Here is a 9,039-nt window from a genome sequence, read left to right on the forward strand (position 1 = left end):
AGACTCCCTGCGGGAAGCCTGATGAGAGACTCGATCCCAGGACCCTGGGATCATCACCTGACTGAAGGCAGACGCTCAACCGCTGAGCCACCCAGGTGTCCCATCATATATATTTGTAATGTTGCTAAAATAACGGAATTTATCCATTCATTCCATGAACTATTATTAATTCCCAAATTGTGTCAAATACTATATGTATTGAAGGCAATTTTTACTTTATTAATAATATGTGAATTTATACAAATGATATGATTATATTTTTAAAATGTTTTTGCCAAATGCTGCATAAATGGCATATTCAGCAACCTGACAAAACAATTTATAGGCTTTTATCTTCTTAATGACTGTTAGTATCTTCTGCAATGAAGCTGGTCATTCAAAGATCACACTACCTTGAATTTGAAGGTCAAAACAAATGGCTAGACTTTTAAGATTTTATTTATTTATTTGGGAGAGAGAATGAGCGCAAATGGGGGTGGGGGCAGAAGGAGAAGCAGACTTCCCCGCAGAGCAGGAAGACCAATGTAGGGCTCCATCCCAGGAGCCTGGACCATGACCTGAGCCAAAGGCAGGCATTTAACCTAACCGACTGAGCCACCCAGGCGCCCCTGGATAACCAATTATTAATAGTGAATATGTATTTAAATATGTATTATTTAAGCTGTCTTAAAGTTATAACAGTCTATGATTTGCTAAACAGATTATTTAAATGATGAATCAAACAAAATAATAGTTATTTATTTACTTCTATAATAACTACTTTCTATGCAATACAACCTTTATTTCTTAAAAATAGATTTGAGGAGCTCTTGATAACTTTTTACAAACAGGAAACAGATTTTGAGAGTTAGCTAAGGCAGAATTTGAAATTAGATCTGTTTATTAAAAACATTAATAAAGGACCTATCTTCTGTCTTATTCAATATGGGTTGTCATAGTAACAAAATACCATAAATTGTATGGCTTAAACAAAATAAATTTACTTCTCATATTTCTGGATACTGTGAAGTTCAAGATCAAAGTATCAAGGTGCCAGCCAATTCAGTTTCTGGTGAAAGTTCTCTTCCTCGGTTGCAAAAGATTGTCTTCAGTTTGTCCTCATGTGGCTTTAAGAGAAAGAGAAGGAAGAGAGGTTTCTCCTATAAATTCATAGTCCTTTTAGATTAGGGCCCCACCTGTATAACCTCATTTAATCTTAATCACTTCCTAAAGACACTATCCATATATATAGTCATATGGAGGTTCAATCTAAGAATTTGAGGGGGAATGCAGTTCAATCCATAGTTGTTTTTAAACACTATAATAGGCAATTTTACAATTAGTACCATTACAGTTTTTGAATAAAGATGAAACAATTTAATATTTTGAGTTATTTTTCAGTTATTTTGTCTTGGTGTGATTTACTTTGTGACCTCCAATTAATAACTCGAGTAACTCTGTGGCACATAGTAATAGTTAGTAAAATAATGAGAGGATTCCACCACCTAAAAACAAATTTATAGTGATATAGACTTGTATTTTTATATGATTTTCAATTTTTTGTCTCCAAAATATGAGTAAATTATATATTATTTTCAATGCAAATGACACATACTTTCATTATTCTTGATAGCAGCTCTAAAATTCAAAGCCTAAACTCAGCTCTGGGTTCCTAAATTTAATTATACCCTATGATTTGACACTTTGAGTGTCTAATCTTCTTTGCCATCTTCATTGTTCCCCAGCCCATCAAAAATATTATGTAGTCACAGAAAGAGCCTTAGATTTCAGATATGCTTTTGAGCACATGAAGAAAACTGTCCTCATGGTTAAAAATTGTTTTACTTAAAAATTTTAAGGGTCTAGTAGGGAGTTAATATGGAACATGGAGTCTAGAATATGACAGCTTTTCAGGTTGCTTTTTTTTCTTTCTTTCAACAAAGAAAGCCTTAAGAAAAGAGATCTTTTCAAAGTATTTATTTATTTATTTATTTATTTATTTATTTATTTATTTATTTTCAAAGTATTTAATTGGTTTTCTATAGCACATACTTTTGACCTTAAATTTTTGCCTCACATAAAGGAGACTCTAAAGAGTTGTAAAATTAAATAGCTTCAAGCCTTAACTACAGACAGGCTGGAGACAAAGAAGAGAAGGGAAGGGATGTTACAACCTGAGATTTTTAGTAATAAGTGTTGTAAGGTCTGCCTAATTTTTACCAAATTTGCTGTACTAAGTACACCAAGATACTTAAATTGGAACAAAATCCACTAGCTTAAACAGATAATATCTGTTGTCTAGTAGGACAGAAAGAATTCTGGGCGAGCTAGTAGAAGACAGTTCCAGGGCCAGCTCTGTAACACTGATCACATACTAATTGTATCTCTTTAGTAGAGATGGCCCTGGAGTACCTTTGTCTTCTAAAATGTGACAGATTTCCTTTCCTCCCTTTCTCCCTCCTTCTTTCCTTCCTTCCTCCATAAATATTTGTTTTATATATACCATATCCTAGGCACTGTGCACACAGTAAGGAACCAGAATGAAAGAATTCCTGAGCTCAGGGAGCTCATAGCCTAGTTGGAGGAGCCCAGACATGTAACAACTAGTTACTAAAATAGTCCTATAATTTTAAATGCAATAACTGCTTCAAAGATAGATTTACCTTAGTGGAGAGGAGGCTTTTAAAAAAATATTATTTTTTGTCTGTATATATTCTTCAACTTCCATGTGTTAAAGGGAAGCATTCAGTCTTTTTTTTTTTTTAACTGTAATGAATAAGAAATGTAATTGATAATGGGCTAAAATTTCTATAAAGAAAAGAATACTTGTAATGCAGTCTACTTGGGATTCTTTTAGGCTAACTGTAGGACTTTTTAAAATACATTTTAGCAAAATTCGCTGTCCATTTCCTAAAAATTTTCTTTTGCACTATTCTAGGAGAGAGGCTTAAGCCTATTTCAGTGCCTTCTACTTTAAGAATTACACATGTTGCCAATGAGTTGTTTTATTCATGAAGACAATGAGCTCAGAGGATTAGGTGAAATATACTGTGCCCTAGATTTCTCTTTTTTTAATGTGAATTTTTTCCCTAAATTTTAGGCCAGCTGAAAACATTCTCTCTATATAGCTTTTTGTAAAAAATTTCAACAATGCAATAGTATATAAAATTAGAACGAAAACTTTTCCCCTTCGAACAACCCAACTTTCCCATATGGTGTCTTTTCTTGCATTTGTTTTCTGCATAGATATACAAAAATAGCTATAAATTTTTATTAAAAAATGTGCTTATGTGATATAGTTTGTAATTTGTATATCTTCCCTAACTACACATACGGACATGCACACACACACAGAGTAGATATTTTTCCACATTGTTATACATAATTGTTTACTCTAAGATTTATTTAATTTTCCACTACACTAATTCACTGTAATTTATTTAAACAGATACTTCAGTAGTGTTGGATACTTGTGTTATTTCTAGCTTTTTACTATTATAATTCTGCAATGAAATCCTTTATGTGTCTGTATTTCCTTTTTCTGTAATTATTTTTATATGTTACTAATTAGAATTTAAGATTTATACAGATTTAGAACTTTGATGGATATTGCTATTTTGCCCTCTAAATAACTGTGTACCAAGCTATTCTTTTGTATTAAATGTGTATGTGCCCCTGCTCCTCTCTGCCTTCTGGCCACTACTGCATTTTATCATATTTGCTCATACCATAAGGAGGTTTACAATGCAATTGCTTTACTGACACAATTATATGTTTACTGGTGTTGTTGAAAGTCTTTGTTGATGTTTATAATTTATTTTACTTAATTTGTTTATATCTGAACTTATTACTCATTTTATCTATTATTTTTTTAAAAAAGATTTTATTTATTTATTCATGAGAGACAGAGAGAGAGAGAGAGAGAAAGAGAGAGAGAGAGGCAGAGACACAGGCAGAGGGAGAAGCAGGCTCTACGCAGGGAACCGGATATGGGACACCATCCTGGGTCTCCAGGATCATGACCTGAGCCAAAGGCAGATGCTTTAACCCCTAAGCCACCCAGGTATCCCTTATCTATTATTTTGTAGATACTATTAATATTCACATCAAAACTCACAATTATATGTTATAGTAGTTTTCCCCAGTATGTCATTTTTTTTTATTTTTGTTTATGGCATCTTTTGTCATGTTAAATTATATATATTTTTTATAGAGTTAGCTAATTTATTTTATGACTTTTGGGGCACCTGGTTGGCTCAGGGGTTGAGCGTCTGTCTTTGGCTCAGGTGGTGATCTCAGGGTCCTGGGATTGAGTCCTGTGAGAGAGGCTTAAGCTCCCCACAGGGAGCCTGCTTCTCCCTCTGCCTATGTCTCTGCCTCACTCTGTGTCTTTCATGAATAAATAAACAAAATATTTTAAAAAATGTCTTTTATGGCTTTTAAAGTTGATAACATCCATTGAAAGAACTTCCCAAATTAAGATTTAAATAATGTTCCCACATTTTATTACTTATATATTTATTTTTTTAACATTCAAATCTTAAAGTTAACATAACTTTATTATAATGTATGTTGCAAGATTGATTTCCAACTTTATTCCTAGCTATAAAGGCAATTGTTAAAATAATATTTACTGAATATGCTGTTCTTTCTCCACCAGTTTGAAATGCTTCGTTTACCATATATAAAATTTCCATTTGCACATGGGTCTTTTGGTTGACTATTGTGTTTCATTAATCTGATTATCAGGGTGAGTAACATATTGTTTTAATAACTGAGACGTTATCATACATATTTATATTCGGATGGACAAATATATTGTTATTATTCTTCATTTTGACAATTTCTTGTCTCTTCATTGACCTTCTTGTCTACATAGACTTAAGAATCAACTTAGTTCCCTTTACTCTAAAAAAAATATTACTAGTATTCTGATTAAAACTTTACTTTTATGTATTAGTTTGAGGAGAAATGACATCTTTACAACAATGAGATTTCCTATCTAGGGACAAGATATATTGACACATTTATTGAAGACTTCTATGTCCAATGATACAGTTTTAGTTTTCCTTAAATAGTTCTTATACATTCCCTGTATAGTTTATTCCAAGGTGTTCTGTAGCTTTTGTTGGTATTGCCATGCAGGCCTTATTAGAATTACATTGTCAATTAAAAATCCTTAACCTAATCATTTTTGATACATTAAATCATTGAGTTGATTTTCACTTGATTTGTTTCTGATTGGCTGAGTAATGAGCATCTCCAAATAATGATAATTAGTTTCGGTTGTGGAGTAAGAAAATTGGGAAGGAATTCTCTGCAAGTGTGTGGAAGCATTTTTCTTTTCATGTGCACGGTGTGGAATGGTGTTATTGGGAGTATTACTCTATTGCTTCTCTGGCTGTGAGAGAGAGCAGTTGTTAGCAACCTGCTGCAACTTTGTCCCAAATGCAGTCCTTACTGGTTACAGCTTTAGTCCATTGGACAGACAAGCCATTCTGGTGTACACCCAGACTACCAAAATTATTCTAGTTACCCTGAAGGTTACACCCAGGCCTGCTCATATTCTAGCCTCTGCTCTCTCTCTGAGAATGGGTTTTTTTCTAGAGTGGTTCAGAAAACTGGTGCAACTTCTGCACTAAACACTACATTCTTTTCCTGTCAAATGTTTCTTAACTTTTGTTCTCCTGCCTTTCTTATCTCAGCGCTTTATTTTTTATTTTTCTTACATAATATTTGATAGACACAAAATTATATATAATCTATGTGTCAGTGTGAACCAAAATAATAAAGTGAACACCACTGAATTTCCCTTCTCACCTGGAGAACTTCATCCATGCCATTCTGAATACCTCCAAATCTACCAATGGGTTTCTTCTTTCCTATCCTTTCCTATTCCTGCTTCCCTCCCTTCTCCCCTTTCCTCCCTATTCTTCCTTCCAAATTTTGTATTTGCTATTTTCTGTCTTTAAAATTATTTTTTATCAACATGATGCTTACCAAAGCAATGCATTTTTTAGTTTTAGTTTTGAGTTTCCTAAGAACATTTGGCCACACACTGACATCATGCTGTTTGTATCAATTTGGGTTTGCTCAGGTAAGCAGAACCCATGTGAGTGATAAAGAATAAGGGCTTGGGGCGCCTGGGTGGCTCAGTGTTTGAGCATCTGCCTTTGGCTCAGTCTGTGATCCCAGGTCCTCAGATGGAGTCACACATCAGGCTCCCCACAGGGAACCTGCTTCTCCTCTGCCTCTCCATGTCTCTCATGAATAAATAAATAAAATCTTAAAAAAAAAAAGAAGGCTTCATCATACAGATCAGAAGTTAGGCAATTACAGAACCAGTTAGGCACTCTATGTAGATCTTTTTTGGCCTCTCTCAGCTCCAAGTCAGCCTGACCTGAGTCCCTATGTGGAGCTGGACATAAAGTGGGAGAGGCCAAGGACAAACTAGAAACACATTTCTCTCTCGAGGCCTCCAATCTTGTGATAAAGGTACCTGAAGAATGGCATTCTGAGTTTTACCTGGCCAGAATCAGAGAAGCTGAAGAGAAAATTTGGAGGGATTTAGGGGAGCTGCAGGCAGGCCTGGCTGCTGTCCTTTGCCAAGATCAGTGACAATGTGTGTGGAGCTGCAAATACACGTGAATGATTCTAATCTTCTGGGAGTTAAAAATTTCACCTTCTAAAGGCTCAGATAAACTTTTTTTAGGCAACCAAACTTAACTAAAAATAGCAGATAGTATTCTAAGACATGTAGTTTCAAATTACTTAAATTAACACAATAAAAAGGTATCTACTAGCCTTTATAGAATTCTGTGAGTTTTTTGTCTCCATATTTACTTTGTAAGCTGTTTTATGTAGTTACATATCCTTAATTTTCATTGGCGCATAGATAGTTCACCATGGGAAAAATCTGAAGCTTATTTATCCATTCTCCTATTTATGGATATGTCACTTGTTTTCAGTTATTGTCATTGTGAAGAACGCGGCTGTGGAAATTCTTGTCCAGTTTTCCTGATGTAATTATAAAAACATTTCTCCATGGTTTAGAAATAGGAAAAGATAGGATATACAAATTTTGAACTTTATAAAATAATGCCAAATTTCTTGTCAGAGTGGTTTTGCCAAATTTATACTCTTACCCATGCCGTATAGAGTTTTAATTGAGACACATTCTTGCCTATGAATACTTGGCATTATCATAGTGGTTCATATTTTCTCATCTGATGACAGTAGAATAATATCAATTTGTGATATTTATTTGCATTTTCCTGATTGTCAATGAATTGACTATATTTTCAAATTTATTCCCCATTTCTTTTTTGTCTTCTGAAAATTCTTGTTTATTTAACTTATTCTTTTCTTATGTTTTTTCTTTCTAATTTTTAGAAGTTCTTTACATATTTTGGATACTAATATTTTGCAGATTATATGTGTTGCAAATAATAGTCTTTCTAATATATTTTTAGTGTTATTTAATTACATAAATTTTAAGTAAATAAAATGACCAATATTATCAATCTTTTATGGTTAGTACTGTTTGTATCTTTTTTCAAAACACCTAATATATTCTGAGGTCATTAATGTATTCTCCTGGGTTATCTTCTGTTAGCTTTGATATTAGGTCCTTAATCAACCTAGAATTGAATTGTGTGTGGTTTTTGGTAGATTCTATGCCATTTTTTCCCAAATATATAACTATTAGTGAATATTTATTTATTGAAGGGTCCATGATTTCTATGTTTTGCGTGGCCATCTCTGTTATATATCAAGTTTAATATTCATACATCTGTTTTCTGAGTTGTGTATTCTATTTTTGCCAGTCAATTGATCTAATACTATTTTTATTATTATACACTTATAGTATATCATGCTATTTATCAGGGAAAATACCTTCACTTTATTCCTCTTCTTCAGGAGTATGTTAGCCATTTTTCTTTCCATTATTCTTCATAAAAATATCAGAAAAAAATGTCCAGCTTTCAATTCTGTATGCAAGGTTCTCAGGAGGCTCCACTATGTCCTAATGACAAATAAAAAGGTGAACAGATTGAACTGAAAAATTAGCAACTCTTTTAGGATCCATAAGCTAGGTGAGGACATAGGGCAAACTACTGCCTCCAAGATTAGAGACACAAACAAGTGGCTATAGGGAGTTGTGGCTTACCATAACAGACACTCAGGAGTGGAAACTGCTGTGAGAACCAGTGCTGGGGTAGGAAAACTTGATCTATAATTGGTGAATTTCTGGGAGCTCTAGGTGGATAATAAATGTCAGAGAAAAATAAAAAATCTCTTTCTGCTTCTAGCAGGGGGAGAGGAAAAGGAACCATTTTGAGTATACCAGAGCTCTCTGCTCTTTGAAATAAAGTCTCCCCTTAGAAGAAGCTAGATAACCAGAACCCAGTTGACCTGGAGAAAGAGAAATACCCAGTCAGTACTAGCCTTCCATGTAGGAGAAGGGAAATATTCAACCCCAGCCCACTCTAGTCATACTCTTTAACCGGAGAGTGGAGGAGGAGGGGGTGAACCCTGAGAAACACTAGTGGCATTCACAGTCTAGAGGCACAGACTCACTAAAAGCCTGAAGCCTCATCATAGGACAGATCCAGGAAACTCAGAGAACCCCAAACAGGATAAATTCCACCCCCACCCCCCAAAAAATTTTCACCTGGGCAATCATTTTCAAACTACAGAAGATATATATATATATATATATATATATATATATATATATATAATCTGAAAGAAACTTAAGGGAAAAAAGTCTTACCTATAGATAAGATAGGTACAAGATAAGAATTATATCTGACTTATCCTCAGAAAACAGGCAAGCAAGAAGAGAGTGGAGTGAAGTATTTAAAATGTGGAGAGGAAAATATCAACCTAAAATTCTATACCCTGCAAAATTACCTTTCAAAAATGAAAGAGAAATAAAGATTTCCTCAGACAAAAGTGAAAGAATTTGTTGCCAATAGACCCACCTTGCAAGAAATGTTGAATAAAGTTCTTTAGAGAGAAAGAAAATATTATAGATAAGAAATTAGGGTCTACATA

Source organism: Canis lupus, chromosome 31, assembly GCF_003254725.2.
Source record: "Canis lupus dingo isolate Sandy chromosome 31, ASM325472v2, whole genome shotgun sequence".
NCBI classification, from domain to species: domain Eukaryota; kingdom Metazoa; phylum Chordata; class Mammalia; order Carnivora; family Canidae; genus Canis; species Canis lupus.